At 43.3% G+C, this 20,643-nt stretch overlaps 1 protein-coding gene across 9 annotated transcripts in view; it reads right to left on the reverse strand.

Moving 5' to 3' along the window:
• LOC107385885 (dedicator of cytokinesis protein 3) overlaps positions 1-20,643 on the reverse strand; it is a 200,199-nt gene that overhangs the window by 52,558 nt on the left and 126,998 nt on the right. The window contains exon 1 of one of the 9 annotated variants that reach the window (XM_070549541.1): positions 8,711-9,111. The exons of the other annotated variants lie outside the window; for them this stretch is intronic. The gene's annotated coding sequence lies outside the window, so the exon portion shown is untranslated. Of the gene's footprint in view, positions 1-8,710; positions 9,112-20,643 lie in introns of those variants that run through there. 9 annotated transcript variants of the gene reach the window in all.

Here is a 20,643-nt window from a genome sequence, read left to right on the forward strand (position 1 = left end):
TGGATTTTAGATGATATATGATCTTAATTTCTGAACAGGTGTAGTTTAAAGACAAATGCTGAGTGATAAACATTTTAAAATTTGCAGTTAAACAAAAACATCGCTGTTCTCATGTTTATGGGAGAAAGTGTGAACTGTACTGACGTCCAGAACGTTCCAACGTCGCCGTTTCAGAACGGCCCGTTTGCTCTCACACACCACAGGTGTCGGCACAAATGGCATTCTTCGATCAGCAGCGGGGTTATTAGTATTTTTCATGTATGTGGAGATTTGCAGAACCAGATTTCTGTTTGTTCCATGTCAACATCAAACCTCCAACATAATCTCAGCCACAATAGGTATCAAATAAATCAGAATACTTGTGTCAACATGCTTGGATTAAACCATTTCATTGCAGAATCAGAGAATCCAAATTCTAAAACTTTGCATGAGCCCTCCTGTTGAGAGGAATTAAAATCAGATCTAAGGTTGACTTTGAGGCAACAGGCAGGAATCCTCCCAGCTTTGCACCATCTGTAGTCTTATTTTTTCTCTAACAGCTTGCTCTGCACTAAAATCTTCTTTAAAAGCAGGCGTGTAGATTTATTTGGGACATCTGGTCATCACAGTCGGTGGGTACGTGAGCTTGAACTTTGTGTCCTCTTACAAGTTCATCAACTAGATCAGGAACGAGCGCACCAGCTGGCACAACGGGGGGAACTCTTCACCTTCGGCTGGCACTCAAAATATGGCTGCCCACACGGAAAACCGTGAAAACACTGAAACACGAAGTCTGAAATGAAACTGCCTGATGTGTCAGTCACTCGCAGGTACAGCAGAGCACATACGGATTCATTTTCTTCTTCCAGGGAGTAAAAATCGGTTTTCAGCGGCTCAAACTATTTGCAGATTCAGTTTCCCCCTGTAACCACCTCCTCTGTCTCTTTCCCCAGCCAGAGTGAGTAATCACACCTTCCATACCGCAGGAACTTACAAACACACATGCACTGAATAACACCACTGCAGTCATTTACAGTGGTGAAAAACTATTTGCCCCTTATTATGCTCTTATTCTTTTGCATGTTTGTCACATAAAATGTTTCTGATCATCAAACACATTTAACCATTAGTCAAAGATAACACAAGTGAACACAAAATGCTTTTTTAAATGATGGTTTTATTATCTAGGGAGAAAAAAAAAGTCCAAACCTACATTGCCCTGTGTGAAAACGCAATTGCTCCCTGAACCTAATAACTGGTTGGGTAATATTACTAATATAATAATGTAATATATCACAGCAAGCCTTCCAGGTCCTGAAGCAGCAAAAGAACCCCAGACCATCACACTACCACCACCATATTTTACTGTTAGTATGATGTTCTTTGTCTAAAATGCTTCTACGCCAGATGTAAAGGGGCATTTGTCTTACAAATAGTCTTGTCTCATCAGTCCACAAGGCATATCCCAAAAGTCTGGGCAATCATTGAGATGTTTCTTAGCAAAATTGACATGAGCCCTAATGTTCTTTTTGCCTAACAGTGGTTTGCGTCTTGGAAATCTGCCATGCAGGCCATTTTTGCCCGGTCTCTTTCTTATGGTGGAGTTGTGAACACCGACCTTAACTGAGACAAGTGAGGCATGCAGTTCTTTAGAAGTTGTCCTGGGGTCTTTTGTGACCTCTCGGATGAGTTGTCTCTGCACTCTTGGGGTAATTTTAGTCATCCAGCCACTCCTGGCAAGGTTCACCACTGTTCCATGTTGTTGCCATTTGTGGATAATGGCTCTCACTGTGGTTCACTGGAGTCCCAAAGCTTTAGAAATGCTTTATAACCTTTACCAGACTGATAGATCTCAATTACTTTTGTTCTCATTTGTTCTTGAATTTCTTTGGATCTCGGCATGATGTCTAGCTTTTGAGGTGCTTTTGGTCTACTTCTCTGTGTCAGGTAGCTCCTATTTAAGTGATTTCTTGATTGAAACAGGTGTGGCAGTAATAAGGTCTGGGGGTGGCTACAGAAATTGAACTCAGGCGTGAAACGCCACAATTGGGTTATTTTTTAACAAGGGGGCAATGACTTTTTCACACAGGGCAATGTAGGTTTGGATTTTTTTCTGCCTAAATAATAAAACCATCATTTAAAAACTGCCTTTTGTGTTTACTTGTGTTATCTTTGACCAAATGTGTTTGATGATTAGAAACATTTTGTGTGGTTTTTCCACACCACTGTAAAAACAGCAGAACAGATCCCAGGCGATGATGCAGGTTATAAAAATCACCGGATATTTACAGATTTGTGTTCTGGACTAAATCACCAGCTTCCTAATTGTTCCTGCAGCGTGCTTCATAAATAAAACAGCTGAAGTGTGTGACTTAATAAAGCATTTACCTTTTTTATTGCTGCGCTGGCCTTTTGCAGCCAGTACATCATATGACGATCTTATTCTTTGTGACAGCCTTCAAACTAAAAAGGCCAGCTGTTCTGTTCCCCGTTATTAGGAAACATCCTCTTCTGGAAAATAAAAACACATCAGCTGTTTCACTACAGGGTGGCTCAGAGACCAATGGGGACCCTGAGAAGCAGGGAATTAATCTATAACAAGGCGTTAATGTGTGTGGAGACATCTGCATCATTTATTTTTAATAAAGCACACTGTTTATTATTTCTGATTATGAGAGAAGCAGAAGTCAGAAGTGTTCGACAGGTTTGTCAAAGGTTGGAAATAACAGATTTTTTAAATTCACTGCCTTTTGGATTAATTTCCTCTGATCGTAATTAAAGGGGAAATACTGTGACTTTTATCTCAAGTTATAATAGTTTTATGGTCAACACACAACATGTTTGTGAAGTTCTAAATCCCTCTCACATGAAGCGATCTCAGCTGTTTTATCCTTGACATTTTCAGTATCTGCCAGAATGAGCCGTTTCAGGGCTTTGTCACTGGCGATGGAAGGGAGGGGCTCGGAGTAGAGCCGTTGTTCCAGCCTGGACAGGCGAGAGATTATTCAAATTTCCCTTACTGTGACATCACAAATGGGGACTTTTTTGAAAGGGCTTGTTTTAAGGCTCCTAAAACCAAACATGGACAGAAAATGGATGTATGGGTTTGTGTTTTATGTTTGGAGTGTTTACCAGAGCAGTAGAGACCCCTTCAGTTGGATTAAAGACAGAACTTCTTGCCGGCTGTGTTGAATATTTGAACAAATCTGACATTTATGGAGAAAAAGTAGCTTTAATTCCAAGTCTCACCTGATAGTATTCATCATGTGACCCTTAAGTACACAGTTACTCATGGTTTTGCTGTAATGGATACCCAAAAGCTGAACTGGGGACTACATTCTGGTTTAAACTGGCTGGGGCTGTTTTGTCTAGTTCCACAATCACTTACTTAGGAGCAAACACCCGAGGACTCCCCATGTTTTCAGTGAGAATAAGATGCGGCGTGCAGGCTCGTCTTGCACACACAGCTTCCTGGTTTTAATATGATTTGAAGATGCCAACACTTAAGGGGAGGTGACCCAGACAGGTGCAGCCTATGAATCGTGTCAGCTAAGTTCTGGTTACTTTTTGGAGACAACCCAAAGAGTCCAGACCTGTTTTTGTGTTTTTGAAACCTGTAAAATTTCTCTGCTTTTATATATTAATCAAGTAAAAAATAAACAACTACCTCATTGATCATCTCCGTGTTAAAGTTAACTGCCATAGTTGAATTGTGCTCCGAACATCTCTTCCCAGTAAGGAAAAGAACCAGGAATGGTTTCGACTGATCTCCAGCCAGCCGCGGACCAGAGACCAACACACCTTTGGGGAGTGGAGGCGAAAGACTGGAAAAAGATGATGGTCTGGTTACTACATCACTTTGGTTTCCTGGTTTGAACTTTGTTTCAACTTTTTTCTTTGGTTCGTTAATCTTAACCAGAACAATTATTCCTGACCTTTATCCTCCTGAGACGCAGAATCTTCATACGGGGACATTAGGTCCCTGAACTGCATTATTTTATTGTTCAAGGAAGAAATTAAATATACATATGATGAATTGTGTTGTTTTCTTTTGTAATATTTCACAAGGATCTACTAATCCCAACAGCCTTGGGGAAATTAAAAAGCTTGATTCTCAATTAAGATGGAAAAAAAGAAGCTTTGATTCCAAACAGCATTCCTCTGCTGCGGAGCCATCGCTGACCTGAGAGCAGAAACTCGTCGTTTTCTCAGCCTGGTATAGGAACACACCATGTGGCTTTGCCTTGGAAAAGTTCGAAGCAACATAAAGACACTAAACTCCCTCAGACGGGTGGGACGGAGAACCTGTGACGTGTAACTGATTACTTTGGGATGTTTGAAGCATCCTAATAGGCACCTCTCAGATGAGAGGAGACACTCTCTACACTTCTGATCCATTAGCAAACGTCCTTCCTCATCTTCACGCCTGTCAAGAGCAGCTGCAGCATTACAGAAAATAAAGGCACTGAGACAAATCAACAGGGACGACGAACAAAGAGCCTCTCACTTCCTTTTTAGTTTCTCCCACTAAACCATTACTGTAACAGGCTGCCACTGCAGCTTAGATTAAATCTGAATACAGAAGGATTCTAGCACTGAGTATACCTTCCAGCAGCAATAATCGTTCACCTGCATCAAACAGAAGAAGTTTCCTGAAAAACCAAAAACCCTAAAAGCTCAGTGTGGATGGTTCAGATTAGCAGTGGGACAACCCTGAACAGGTAAATTAGGGTTTATAGATCAGTGAAGGGCCTTGATCCTGCATGCTTCAGTGTGTTCCCTTCTTTAACACACCTGAATTTAATCAGCAGATGATTAAGAGGCTTCTGCTGAGCTGCTGAACAGGTGAGTCAAGTGTGTAACAACTAAAACATGCTGGAGACCGGCCTTCAGGAAAGGGAGTTGCCAATCCCTGTTTTAGATGTTTCCCTGGTCCAACACACCTGATTTAAACCAATTGATAAGACTAAATCAGCTGAACAGGTGAGTCAAGCACTTCAGAAGTCGGTGGTCAGACATAGAAGGTTGAGCAGAAGAGTGGAGATACTGATATGCAGGTTGAGAACGGGACATTGTTGATTAAATACATCCCTAACGGGGAAGCGTCCGGACAGACTGGGTGATGGGTGCGGTGGAGTATGTGCTGTTCAGAGGAAGCTGTTGGTAGAATTGGGCCTTGCGGGTCAAGCTACGGGACTTTTTGAGAGAATGTAGGTTTCTTTGATTACTGTTATTTAGACGTGCAGTCAGAAGCAGGGGGAATAGGCTGCTGGCTGCTGTTAATCGCCACAGAAGAAAATCAACCATCAAACCAGGTGTGAAGAAGCGAAGAAACGACTAAAGTGTGCAGTATAACGATCCTCAAGAATCAGAAATGATCACCAGAGATGCTGGTGGTGTTCAGAGGGACCGGTGGCACCAGTGCTCGGCAGCCTCACCTCCGCCACTGCGCCCCAGGGCCCACCAGCGTGTGAATGTGTGTGTGAATTGGTGAAAGACTGATTGTGTTATAAAGCGCCTGGGGGGGGGGGGGGGGGTCCAGGACTCTATGAAATGCAGGCCATTTACATTCATTCATTGCCTCTGCCCTGATGGACAGATTTAGTTTTATTTAGTTTTTTCTGAGCTTGGTAGGTTAGCAAGTCTGGATGTTGATTTGTTACAAAAGAATATTTCCTGGCATTGGTGGAGCTACCGCTAACTTGATCACTTAGCAGATGAGCATCGGAAAATAAATGTTAAATGTCCTCAAATAATAACTCCACTGATCTGAGCCACCGGCCGGCCCAAGCTGTTGAAGATTTTAGCAAGACAACGGTTCTAGCAGGGGTCTGGCACCATGCAGTGTGTGTGTTTCCATGTAAGTGCACTTTCTTCTGGTCTATCCCAAATCCTCTCACAACCTTGTCTGAACCCTTTATGGTGACACACACACATGAACAGCAGTGTGTTAGCGGGGGTGCCAGCCTGCCTCTTCTCATGCTGCGCGTCCGTACGCTAAAGAGGTCGACTCAGGAAGGACAGCCTGTAGGTTACTGATAAAAGCTGGAAAGTTACACAGAAAATAATATAAAACGGGTTCTGTTCAATCCATAAAATGAAGTTTTTACTTGTGGCTAAAACATTAAACAGAACGCAAAATAATGCGCACAAATCCTCCCAAATCTGCGGCCGGACGTGTTCTGAATTTAGAGCATAAAGCTCCTAAACTTCTGATTTACGCCAAAGCGAAGCTTCATCTATCTCAGCAAAGTCAAAAAGAAGACCAGGAGGGCAGTTTTATAACCAACCCATCCAACTCGGCAGACAAAGATAAAGAAAATTTGAGGTTTTAGTTTGATGAATTATTCTTTTTGATTTGCAAAAATGAATGGTTGTTAAAAGAAGGACCTCAGCTGCATGATGGCAGTCTCCTGATCACAGGATTATTCTAAAAACATTTATTCACGTAGGATGTTTTGCTTGGATGCGCTGGTTCTGGAAATGCAAAGATTTATATGTAACATGTAAAAATGACACCAATTTGCCTGTTTCCAAGCATTTAAACTGTTAGTTAATCCATCAGGAGTTTTCTCTGTTAGATCAGCATGATGCCAGTTTAAAAACAAGCAGTAGCTTCACATTAAATCTGATTTTCTGTGGTTTCATCTACTGAATGGAACCATCTCCCTTCTGAGGACCGCGGCTGAAGAAATCATGTGATTACCGGTTTTCCTCCCAAAAGACGAGAGATGAAAATGAGCTCTGTCACATTTATATTTAGGAAGTCTCTTACTGCTGTATGACACCTTGGCTTTGTTCAGAAAAACAACCTTTTCCCTATAGAAAAGCAGTCAGCGGAGGTGTTAATACGTCTTATTTTACAAAAAACTACAAATCTCACAAAACCCACTCAGACATTAGGAGATAAATTCTGGTTTCTACCACTTTTTGTCACATTGAGAGTAGGGGGAGGTTAGGACCCAAGATGCAGAACAACCAGACGACACGAGGCAGGGGTGACTTGTAAAAGTAAAATCCTTTTATTAGGATGGGGACAAAAATCCAAAAAGGCAGGAAGCCAAACCTAATATCTAAAATGAAAGACAAAACCAAAAGCTCACTTATGAGCAGAGACCTAGAGACCTAGAGGGGAAGGGAAGGGAAGGGAAGGGAAGGGAAGGGAAGGGAAGGGAAGGGAAGGGAAGGGAAGGGAAGGGAATGGAACAACGCTCAAAAACATCAATGGACCGACAAAACATTGAGACGCAGACAGGGTTATATACACAGTGACGGGGTGATTGGGAGACGAGGAGCAGGTGCATGAGGAGAGAGTACTGAGGGGAGACCGGTAAAATCAATTAACTGAATGGGAAGGGAAAACCAAGAGAGGGAATAAACCCTAACCTATAAAGCTCTAAATAAATAATAAACCTAAAAGACTAAGGGCACAGGAGAACCAAAGAATAAATAACTAATGACCTGAGGAGTAAGGGAGACTAATTAACAAGTGGGGAAGGAAACACACACTAAAGGAGACTAATAAAATGAAAAGACGAACCTATTAAAAAAACTACAGAGGGGTGACTAGGGGAGACCTGAGGGAGACCGGGAAGGAGCTGGGGAAAAAGAGGGGGCACAGGAAGCTTGGGTACACATGAGGGGGGTCCTAGAGGGACACCTAGAGAGGGGTGGAGAACACAAAGAGACACATGAGGGGAACCTAGAGAGGGGTGGAGAACACAAAGAGACACATGAGGGGAACCTAGAGAGGGATGGAGAACACAAAGAGACAAATGAGGGGAACCTAGAGAGGGATGGAGAACACAAAGAGACACATGAGGGGGACGCAGGAAGCAGACCATGACACTTTTCTCTGCTCATGGTTGATTTTTCACACGAAAACCGAAGAATCAGCTACAGATTTTCTCCATGGTTGCCTGTCGACACGTGTTTCTCACAGCAGCAGATTTTCCCTGTCTTCACACAACAAAATCCTCCCGTGGAGCGGCAGCAGGGACGGCGACACGGCGCAACAAATAAACCGTTTTTTTTACGGCACCTGAGCTTGGCAGAAGTTACACTCGGCTGGAAGTTATCAGAGAAATCTAGATAAAACTTTATTAATCAATCAATCTAAAAACATACCTGTAGAGTGCTTCATCATAAATACAGAGTCTGTATTTTTGAAAATGAAAAGACAACATCTGATTAAGAAATTTCTATTTAGGATGAACTGAAAAAGGTTTAAACTGTATTAAACACATCTTTAGCTACAACTATCCATGCTGGCTTCAGATGTTTGAAAAAGATAAAAACTCATTGTGGGTCACGCAGGAAGCTCACCTTACGTCATGAAAAGAGGTTAACTAATTATCTGAAAAAATTAAAAGTTAGAAATAAATTCTCAGATAATCCCAGATTATACCAAGCTGTGTGCAGCATTTGAGATCTTTCTATTGTACTTAGACACAACAAATTAGACATACGACATGCTGAACTCAGACAAAGGAGCTCCTGTTCTACTGATGCGAGATAGAAAACCTGTTACTGTATTCCAACATGGGCCTCGTCCCCATGGCAACAACGAGTGAGTCACTGTAGCAAAACATATGACACTGCACTTATTGAAGTCTTTAGATCCACGAAAACATGTTGATCTGTAACTAAAAGTACAGAGTAAGACTCAAACACACACACACACACACACACACACACACACACACACATATTCCTTAGAGCACCAACTTACGGGTGTGATGGAGAGATGAGTTGTTCCTCTCCCTTCTCCTTCCTCTCCTGGTTTGGCAGCAACAGGGAGAAGCTCCTGAACTAAACAGCGATCCGAACCAGCAGACGAGAGGAAAATCACAGCCTGTCAAACGATTTTAAATCCGCTCTCATTGTCCTCTCTCTCCCTGTCTCTCTCTCTCTGCCTTATTCTTCTTCTCTCTCCTCCTCTGACCTGTTCTCAGCCTCCATCTTCCTTTATTTCCTCACCCACACACCCACAAACCAACCATCCAGTCTGCAGCTCCACTCCACTTCTCTGATGCTAGAAAAGTGCAGAAAGCTGAGAAAACATGCAGGAAAGGTGATCTACAGTCCTCTGGATGATAAAGACATCTGACAGCAGAGCTCACATCCTGAGGCTGTAGACCACAGAGAGCCTTTCAAACCAAACGTGTGACATTTGTGTTCACAGAAGATAGAAGGTAGAGAGACCAGAGAGGCTATGAGAGCGAGATAAAGCAACTGACGGAGAGTATGGCAGCAGAACTATGAGTCATCTCCTGCATCACCTCTGGGGAACAAAATAAAACCTTTTTCCTTCTCGTTTCCACCTGGTTAGTTTTTATGACTCCCAGATGAATACTAAGATCTCAACAACAGGCAAATAATAATTACAGGAGGGGAAATTATCCATTTTGCTGACAATTATTTGTCTATAAGTCAATATCATAGAGTTATGAAAAGCAAATTTAGGCTCATTACTAGTCAGGTGGATCTGCATGAACATGAAACAGCAAATATGAACAAGCTTGGTTCATCTGAATTATCAGAATCCCTTCCACCAGGATGCTTGGCAGACAAAAAAGTTTATTGTTCCTAAATTACAAGTTTTTTTATTGGTTAACTGTTGCAAAAAGTGAATATTCAACTTGTTCAGTCAGAACCAGATTAGGATCTGGTCCTGGTCATATTTTTAAGATTATACTAGGAGATCGCATGAAAGGAGACATATTATGACCTCTTTTTTTTCTTGTGAAAATAGTACTACACAAAACATGTCCAAGAAGTTCACAGCCAGTTTAAACCAGTCTCCATGTGGCAGCATAGTAGGATGCAAAAGTGAGTTTCGCATAATATGTCCCCTTTAACCGAAAAAAATTCACATAAGGTGATTTTCATGGTGATTTTTAGACTTGAAAATGATACTAAGATGCTAAACATCAGTTTTGTGTCCTTTATACAAACATAAACACATCTTGCATCATGTGTTTTAAAATATCTACATTCCATTTGGTCCGTGTGTGAGGAGTCTAAAGCCTGGGGCACACCGGAGACAGACTCGCCACGCTGTGTCACACCTGAGATTTTGAGAAGTCAAGTGGTCACACAGGATGCGCCGCTGAGCGCTTCTTGGAAAGTCACGCATTATGGTGGCTGTATAAGTCAGGTGGGGTCTTGGACTCCTCCCCTCTCCTGGGACTTCTTGTGCTACTACTAGTGTTGTCAAAAAAATCGATACATATATAAATCGATACTAAAAGTGGTATCTAAATTAGATATTCCATCCCTGTGGTATCAATATTATGGACTATTATACACATCCTTCTTCAAGTACACCGACACGCACGACAGCCAGATGCCGTAAAGCAGCCTCCGCCTCCCAGACAAACAGAAGAAGACGCCGCATGGCTACATTACAATTTCCCACGCGAGTTGTCTCTGATCCAAGTTTTGTCTGCCAAATAAATAAACAAAAACATAAACAGCGAATTTGGGAGGCGCTTCACAGCCCAGCTTAATTAGCATACCAAGTCCGACACGTAGTTGTATATTCACGCTTATGTGCTTAAAGGAAACTCCCGTTTATTGCAACCCGGACTTAATTTCTAGCATGCAGTAAGTTTGTTTACTCACGCTGACAACTTTGGTGCTACTTGGATTCCCCGGGGTATTTACCGTAGCTCCATCGGCGAATCGCCATCAGTGTATGTCCATATAACGGGTGCGGACGGGCACCCATGGTGCAGCCTCGAAATAAGACATTATCTGCACCAAAACATCTCAATGTCGAATGGTTTTGTTAGGAATCATTAACATGATTCCCCTGTTCATTTGGAGCGGGTCTGGGATTTCTAGGCGTGAACAGACTAGCCGCGGCTAATCTAACCAGCGCTTTTAATGACGTCACTGCCGTGCGCCAGTCTGTTTTTATTAAGATTACCGGTAGATGTACCTTTGTCCTACTGTGGAGAAATTCGTTTTCTTCCTTTATTGACCAACAGAGTTGTTCAAAAGTACAGAACAAAACATATGGCATTACATCTTATGACAAAAATGCACCTTAAACAGAGTTTAAGCAGCAAAACATCACTCTGCAAATAGTGTATATATAGTGAGACAATTCATGATTTAAAGTGTTAACTTTCGCCAGTTTTTGTATGCAAGTTTTAAAAAATGCGGATACTTGAAAGGTTTAAGCACTTTATACACTTAATTTTTAACATTTTATTTTTGCAATATAAATTGAGGAATGTTATTTTTTGAATAAACTTGTTCAATAAATTGGTGTTTTTAAATAGTATCGAAATCGAGTATCGAGTTTTTTTTTCAAGTATCGAATCGAGTTTGAAATTTTAGTATCGTGACAACCCTAGCTACTACACATCTTCACCTACCCTCCCCCTGCCACTTCTGATCTTAAACCCTCTGCCACATTAGATGTGGAGTGTGGTGCCTTGGTCTGCCTGAGTGTTTGCGGCTCCCGGGTCAGGGGGTTTCAGATTTTTGGAGTCTGCCTGATTGATCCCAGTGGCTACCTGGTGGGATCTGAGTCCCTGGGCTCTGTTGGGTCCCCGGAGGGGGTGGTTGCCCCTGGGTCCTGGGTCACTGGGTTCCGGCCTCGGCCAGCTTGGGGGTGGGAGGCTGTGGGCGGGCCTGTGGGCTTGCCGCTGATATCTCCTGGGACTCTGCCAGCTGCTGGTTGTGACCCCTCGGGGCAATCCTCTGCGCCTCTCGAGAGGGCTGGGGCTTTTCTGGTTATAGTCTTCCTGGGGTCCCTGCGCTCTGGGGCAGCTCCTGGATCTCTCGGACTTGAAGCTCCCTCCATCTCCTACACATCTTTGGGGGGTAGATCTGTGGCCCCTCACACTCTCTATTGGACGCTCCTATAGAGAAACCTTACAAATACAAGCGTGTGATGCAGTGATAGCTTGATCTAGTTGTATTGTTGTGTGTCCCCTTCTTTTTTTTTTTTGTTTGTTTTTTCTCTTTCTTCAGGTCACCTCTGTCTCCGTGTCTGGTCGGAATTACAAGCATTCAAAAAACTATAACAATAAAGTTTTAAGTATCAGGCGTGACATTAAGAGAAGATGCTTTGATGCTCCACCTGAGAGTAAATCTGTACGGCTTGTCACCAGCATTCAGACATTAATTCTGCTTGCTTCACAGCCAGACAGGACACGGGGAAAAAAAAGAAAAATAAGAAAAAGGAAAGTCACGCAATAGTCACGACATCACGCGGAACTTGTGAACAGAAAGTGGAAAGTGTGTATACGTGATCAGACTTGCTGTCGTGTTTTCTGAGACTCTAATTCATTAAAAATGGGTAAGTAAGCTATTATTAGAATATTTTAAGGCCAATAGTACTTTAAAGTTATCAAAACTGCAGGTGGGTTTGTCGTAATGTCTGTTGTAAAATACTCCACAATGTTGTAAACAGCTGCAGCGCCTGAGATAGAACTGGCACCAATCTTGAACGCCTCGGCGCGGCGCTTCTGGGATGGGGCTCCCCGTGTGCCCACTCTCATTAGCTATAATGGCTTCTACTTAAAATGATGGTGAGGCACGCCGTGGGCGCGGCCGCCTCCGGTGTGCTCCAGGCTTGAGAGTTGCAGGTTTGGAACTAAATTATTTAGTGAAATTGTCCTTCACAAAAACAGCTGTCAGCTATGGTCATGGCCATCACATGGGTGGGATTGATTTGAAAGTGACCAGTCATGTGATCCAGTGGATTTCATGGTTTCTGCCTCCAAACTGTCAAAAACAAAACTTGCTCAGGAAAGCAGAATTTCCCCTCAGGAGCAGAGCAAGGGAGCATACCTGCTGCTGCACACATGTAGCGGCCCCACAGGTGTGTGCGATGTCTGCGTGTTCTTGACTGATGCAATACAGGTATTTAAGGAGCTATGCAGGAGGTACAGGGCAGCTGGAGGAGAGCTGCAGCCAGTGAAGCAAGTTGCAACGCTTTAATTTTCAACCAATCAATCAGATTTTATTTATAAAGCGCTTTTCAAGCAAACTGCTACTCAGAGTGATTTACAAAATGACCCCAAATTCCCATAACAGTTTAAAAACATTAACACACACACACACACACACACACACACACACACACACACACACACACACACACACACACACACACACACACACACACATCAGTAAAAATGTATCTTCGGCTGAGTCCAGATGAGTCAAGTAAGGTAAGGCAAGGAAACGCCATCAGAGGAGCCATCTGCCCCGGCAGCATCAGGTCTTCCACACTAAGTCAGGGTGCTAAGTGGAGGGGGAGCAATGACCCCCACCTCCACTTAAACACTACCTATAGAGCGCCCAGGAAGCAACAGTCGACCACCGCCCCTGGGGCAGAGGGCCCCTACAGAGAAAACACTGGATTAAAATGAGTAAAAATATGAAAATAAAATAGCTAGTATAAATGACTAAAGTAAGAAAATAAGTAATAAATTAAATCATATAGACAGTAAAATAATATTAAATAATGAAACAATGCTCAAATATAATCATATAAAACATGAAAGGCCAGTAATAAAATATGATCACGTAAAACGGAAATAAAACTTTAGTAAATTATTAGATAAAAGCTAACCTAAATAGGTGGGTCTTGAGCCTGGACTTAAAAACATGAACATTCTCTGCGGCCCTGAGGTCCTCCGGCAGATCGTTCCAGAGCCGAGGGCCGTAATATTGGAAGGACGCCTCGCCGTGTGTGTGTTCTGACTTTGGGGATGACCAGGAGACGCCTGAGCGCAGAGGCTATGAGGGTTCATATGGTAAAAGCAGTTCTGAGAGATAAGAAGGCCCAAGGCCATTAAGACACTTAAAAACCATTAGAAGAACCTTAAAATTGATCCTGAAACATACAGGGAGCCAATGCAATGATTCTAAAACCGGTGTAATGTGCTCACGCTTTAATTTTGAAGCCAAACAAAAGTAAACATTACTCATTGTTGAGTTTTTCATCTGGATGTGCCTCATTAGCTGCTCGCTGCTGACTGACAGTTTGATGAACCATGTTATTGGGTGCCAGCTCTTTAATTAGATTGTTGGTGGGATGTTGTGTGCGAGTTTCCTTCAGCAGGATGCAGCAGAGATGTCTCCTCACACGTCTTCATCACAGTCTTCTCATATTTTATCACTCATAACAGGCGTGCAGACATGAGGGGATGCGAGTCAAAAGCCTAACATCAGAGGCGTTCTGTTTGCTCTACTAGAGAAACCTGTCAGTCAGTCTGTGGAAACCAAACAGACCTGCAGCAACAGACCGTCTGCTGCCAACGTACAGTTACGGACAGAATCTGTACCAGACAGGAAGAGTAAACTCTAAGTTTTGCAGATTTAATCAGACTTTCTTTTCCTCACACACAGCTTGTGTTACATAACCTGCGAGTTAAAACAGGTTTTACAGTATCTGACGACCAACCAGCATACAAAGAAATGGGTTTGATCAAATGTCCATGAATGACTTGAAGTTATTGGGAATGGTTCAGATTTGGACTCGGAGAATTGTATTGTTGCCAGAAAGCGTGCAACCTCAGTGTGACTTCTCCAACTTTGATGGTCCATCAGTTAACTCCACCGAGAGAACGCAATGCCAATACTGGTTTTCTGGTGCTGTAGTTTCCAGACCTGCTCAGAGTCTGCACCTGCTGATGACTTCATCATACTATGGCAATACCACTCGGCCAAACTTTACTGCATCCCTTTTTCGATTCTGTTCTTTTACTTATGTTTTGGGAAGAGTTTAGCAGTTTTGTTATTAAATTCTTGTTATTTACAACCTAAATATTTTTGAACGTGGTTACTTAGCTTCCGTAAGTTGTACGTCCAGCCAATCATCTAGTTCAACGTCACTGACAGGCGCAGGACCCCGAGCCGGCCAGAAGGAAACACGGCGTCTATTATGGCATCCCCCAAAGATACTAGACCCTTGCCCTATGTACTTTAGACCCGATTTTTATGGTTACATGTTACAAAGCAATACAGCAGAACTCCTCCAGGCTTGTGCTATTTGAGTCAATGGTAAGAGTTGTGTTGCTGTTAGCCAATCAGAGGAGAGATGTCCCGGAGCTGAGCCCATTTGTTCAGCTGTTGCATATTTTGTGTTTTATTTTCCTTTACATACAGTATAAAGCATCAAGCATTAAACATCAAGCACAAGTGTTGTTGAAAACAAGTTTCTCTTTATGACGCAGCACAAGTCCATTTGACCTGTGTGATATTAGGACTTGCTAAGATGCTTTTTATTATGAACAAAGCTGACATACTGCAGCTTTCAGCTGGACCTCCCTCCAGGGGTTCTCACCTGTTAATGGGCTGCTCTCACAGCAAAATGACTCCTTCTCCTCAGTTTTTCAACAAGACTTTCAAACGGGAGGAATTCCTGCAGATTTATATGTTCAGCATTAGTGTGTGTGATGTGTACAGTTCGAAACTTTCGAACTGAGAGGAGGAATATTTTCATGCTGAAAGCTACAATGCTTATGCACCTTTTAATTCCTAATTTGACCCTGAAGTGTTTTAAATCCAGTTGATCTGGGATCTGTGGTGTTTGCAGCTCCCACCATCGGCCCCTCTGACCTTCACAAGGCTCTAGATGAAGAGGTGAAACATTGCTCCATTTTGTTCTGTGACCAATAAACATGGAAGAGCAGAAAACCTTGTGTCTGTGGACACAGATCCAAATCAGTTTTAATGGGAGCTTTGCTTTGAGTCAGCTCCATCTTCTCTATTTTCATCCTTTTTCTTCCCAGGGCGAGTTTCTCTAGTTTGACATCATATGAACATGCCTGTCACCATAAACAGAAAAAGTACTTAACTGGAAATAGAAACGGGTGCATCTTTTCCTGAAGCCTTAGAGCCCAGGTGTCAAACTCAGGCCCTCGTGCCAAATCTGGCCCACTATCTATTCCTGTTTGGCCCACGAGATCGTATATCAAATATGTATTAGAACTGGCCCACCGGCGAATTTGCTGTAAATACTACAAACCTCATAGTGCATTGCGGCGCGTCAGTCAAAGCACCCCCTCCTTTCTGTTATATTAGCGTCTGTGCTACCAGTCTCTGCATCTGCAGCCGTTCCCTCCTCAGTCTGGGACAAACTGAAAATATTCATCTTACTCAGCTTTGAGTGTACTCTGTGATATGCCGATTATGTCACCTGCTCAGTAATCTGCTGGTGGTTGGCATGGAAAGCCCACCGACCAACCTCCAGATGGAGCTGATTTAACTCCAGTAGCGATGCGCTCAAGTCAGAGTATGACTCTGTGGCTGCTGCGGATTTTATTTTTCCTCCCCAAAATCACAGTGGAGCAAACGGAGCAAAATTGGCCCAGTGTGAATTTGAGCTCAACACCCCAGCCTTAGAGTACGCGGTACCCATTTTATTTCATATTGAACGATGACCATCCGTACTTTCTAACTGCCAGGTGGAAAAAGAAATCAGGGACAATACAGTAGCCTAGAATAGACAGATTGTTTTGTTGAAGCAAAATGATCGGTCTAGCCATGCTCCATTGACCATGTGGACATCTGGTGGTGGTCCAATCACAGCGCTCAAGTTGTTTGGCGGTCCAATGACAGAGCTCTAGTTGTTTAGTCGAAAAGGATAGGTTATCCAGAGTTATCTCTGTAGTTATGCTGCTATAGGCTTAGACTGCTGGAGGACACACTGACCACTTTCCACACTCTACTACTTTCTTCTACAATTTGCTCTTAAACTGTATTATTTCCTGCTATTTCAGCTGTTAACTTCATTTTTTCTCTAAGTGTTTTTCTCCCCAGAAGAAGCTACAATGTGTCATGTTCTGGGGGAGGTGTCTAACCCAAGACATGCAGAATCAAGCCCAAGACACAGAAGGATGAGAAAAAATAGATTTTATTTTGAAAACGATAACTAAAGGCGTACGGGGAATTCCAGCGGACTGGGAATGAGAATGCAGCGTCTGGAGGGGAGAGCAGAATGAGGTGAGTCCTGAGGAGTAAGTCTAAACTGGGAGGTGCAGAGTAAAGACTTACTGGGTAGTGTGGGAATAGGGCTGAGGGGAAGGTAGTGAGCCAGGGTGTGTCCAAGGGGAATTCCAGAGCTGGAGAGGGAGCGTGGGAACGGGAGAGAGAGCGGGTCAGTCAGGATGGATGGATGGACTAACGTGGCAGAGCAAATCCAGAGTCCTATGGAGTTGTGGTGAGAAAAATCCTGATGTGTCGAGACCTGAGGTGAGTGAGCAAAAATACAAAATCATACGAATCCAAAGAGTACGAGAGTATCCAAAAACCTGATGTCGAGACGAGGGCTGGAAACTACCAAACAGTAGCAATCATCCGGCGCTGAGCTGTGTTCTCCATCCACCTTAAATAGTAGACCCGCTGATTGCTGACCAGGTGCAGCTGTAGCTCCCTCTCCTGCAAACACACACTCAGAGATAAGTTGGTGAGAAGGAGTACTAACCCCGGCTCATGACAGTATCCCCCCCCAACGGCTACCTCCTGGCGTCCTAGCCGAAGCAGCCTTAAAATCCCGGATCAGGGACGGATCCTCAATGTAGTAGCGAGGAACCCAGGACCTCTCCTCTGGACTATAACCCTCCCAGTCAACGAGGTACTGGATCCCTCTTCCACGGGGACGAGAGTCCAGGATCTTGTTCATTGTGTAGACGAGACCTCCTTTGTAGAGGAGAGCTGGAGGAGGAGGCAGAGGAGTGGGAAAATGGGGACTGGAAACCAAAGGTTTGACAAGGGACACATGAAACACAGGGTGAACACGCAGGGAGATCCAGACGGACAGTGGAGGGAGTGGGGACTGCTAAAATCCTGAATGGACTGATGAACTGTGGTGTCAGTTTCTGGATTGTAGCCTTCAGCGGAATGTCTTTGGAGGACAACCAGACCTCTTGTCCAGGAGAGTACACCGGAGCCGGTCGGCGGCGGCGATCGGCCAACAGTTGGTTACTCCAAGCAGTACGGTCCAGTGCTGCTCTGGTAGTGGACCAGGCATGCCTGGCACCACGGAGGAACTGCGGAATGGTGGAGGTGACTGGTGACTGTAGTGGGAAAAGTGAGGGTTGGTAACCGAAGGCGGACTCGAAAGGGGACTGACCTGTGGCTGTGGAGATGTGGCTGTTATGGGCGTATCCCACCCAGGCGAGGTGAGAGCTCCAGGTGGAAGGGTGCGCAGAACAAACATAACGCAGCATGGCTCCAAGTTCTTGGTTCATGCGCTCACACTGGCCGTTGGTTTGGGGATGGAATCCAGAGGACCCGAGCCCCATACTCACATATATAGGAGGGCTGGCCAGGCTAACAATATGACACATGATATTTTTATTGAAACCAAATAAGCAGGAACGTTTTCATTTTTCCAACCTTCTTCTTAAACATTGGAAAGAGAAATTCTTTCTAGTGGAAACAGAGAAACATATAAAGACAAAAGCCTCCAAGCTTACGCGTTTAAACATTCTAATTACTTCAGTCCAGTTACAGTTTCTCACTCTCACACACGCCCACACACACCAGACACAAACAGTATAATTGGTGTGTTTCCTCCATGTGACAGACTTCAAACCAGACTAACCGTGTGGAGCATCGACATCCTTTCACTTTTTGATTTTCACTTGTGTTTCTAAAGAATCTGAAGCACTAGAAAATCACTGAAATCTTAGAGTAACTCATAATTTTGTTTTTCTTTTTAAATTTTACTGCTTTTGTTTACAACTAATTTAACGTTTTAATCTGAAGAGTTTAAACAGAAATGTTGGTTCAGTTTGATATTCATCTTTTCTGGTTGATTTCTATCTTAATGACTTCGGTCGCTGCTTTACTCCATCCTCCTGCTGCTGCCGAGACTAAACCGTAAGAACTTGTCTTAGCTCACTAAAAAGTAAATCATCATCTCTCCATATAGTTGCTTTTGTTTACATTAGTATTGCTTAAACTTTGTAAACTCTATTTGCTTTCTTTAAGGTTTTCTTTGGATTCTCAGTTTTTCCTCCTTTATCACGCTGGTGAAGATTCTCAGTCATCAGGTGATCCAAAGGGGTTCGAATGATGGTAACTGGACTTCTTTGGTTTGGTTTGGTTGCAGACATTAGCCCCTACTGTGTGGGAATGGTTGTACTGATTAGATGCAGGAAGGTGTGACCTAGACTGAAACTGCTTAGGAATGAGATTCAAAGCTGCATAATCGATACTGGAAAGGTGAAATCTAAGCCCCGCCCCAATTTAAAGTAGGTTTTTCACATTTAGTTTAGTTTAGTTTAGTTTATTTCAAACAAAGAAAACATACATAATTTTTTAAAAAGTACCACAAACAGAAAAAATACATATCATCCCATCTGTGTTTGAAAAGGAGTAGGCTGAAGTGGAAACTTATATATCCCTACCCCTTTATACAAGTCATTTTTACTTGTTTACTTAAATCTAACACAAAACCTACATTAAAACAAACAAAATGGTACAAGTCACCAAAAAACCACCCAATTATATGGAAAAAAACAAATTTGACATGGATAGCTTATTTTACTCCTCTCTCACACCATCTATCTTCTCTGTACTTTGTCATCTTCAAAGGTGTGTCACTTGTCCTTCAGGTGTAGGTGGACTGCAGAGTCTTGACCTGAAGAGGCGGCTCTCCTATGTTGTGCCATGCTCTTGTGTAATTGTTGTTTAGTTTCTCTAATGTAAAGATCTGGACAGTGCTCCTACATTGGACTGGGTAAACGACGCCACTGAGCTTCTGTTTGGGTGTTTTGTCTTTTGGATGGACCAGTTTACTCTCAGACTCCTGCCACGTATGGGATAATGGTGCCGTTGCACATGTTGTCCTTTTCTTTGCTAGTTCCAAGGCACCTCGTGTATTATTCAGGTCTGCAATTTTTAAATGTCTCAGATTCATTATATAATATTTGGCACAATCAAATTCAAAGCATTGAAGGTATTTCACAAATTTCTTCTTTCAAACTTCATCTCCTCTGAAGATGTTTAACTTTAAACTAAGTCAGCTTTAAACCCTGAATCCGTTTTAACCCCGTTTTGAACAGACAGCGTTTCTGCACAGCAGCAGAAAATGTTGTCAAACAAAAGCTTAAAGAAAGGACGAGTACAGATTCCCACCCTCTCTCTCCTCCCACTGTGCCTCTTCTGTCACTCCTCCTATTTGTCGTCTCAGCTCCCGAACACTCAGACATCCACATCAGCCGGTCTGCTAGCTTTAGGCATCAGAAATGAAATGTGTCTTTCTGCATTTATCCTCAGTTCCGCATCTTTCTATCATTGTTCGACTGTCACCGGTTCTCCTCCCCCCTCTTTATTCACCCAGCCTACACACACACACACACACACACACACACACACACACACACATGCACGCACGCACGCACACGCACACACACACACACACACACACACACACACACACACACACACACACACACATGCACACACACACACACACATGCACGCACGCACACGCACACACACACCCAAACACACACACACACACATACACACACACACCCAAACACGCACACATGCATGCACGCGCACGCACGCACACACACACACGCACACACACACACGCACACCCAATCACACACACACAGCCAAACACACACACACACACACACGCACACACCCAAACACACATGTGGAACACACACACAC

The sequence above is a fragment of the Nothobranchius furzeri genome, chromosome 3, assembly GCF_043380555.1.
Source record: "Nothobranchius furzeri strain GRZ-AD chromosome 3, NfurGRZ-RIMD1, whole genome shotgun sequence".
In the NCBI taxonomy this organism is placed as follows: Eukaryota; Metazoa; Chordata; class Actinopteri; order Cyprinodontiformes; family Nothobranchiidae; genus Nothobranchius; species Nothobranchius furzeri.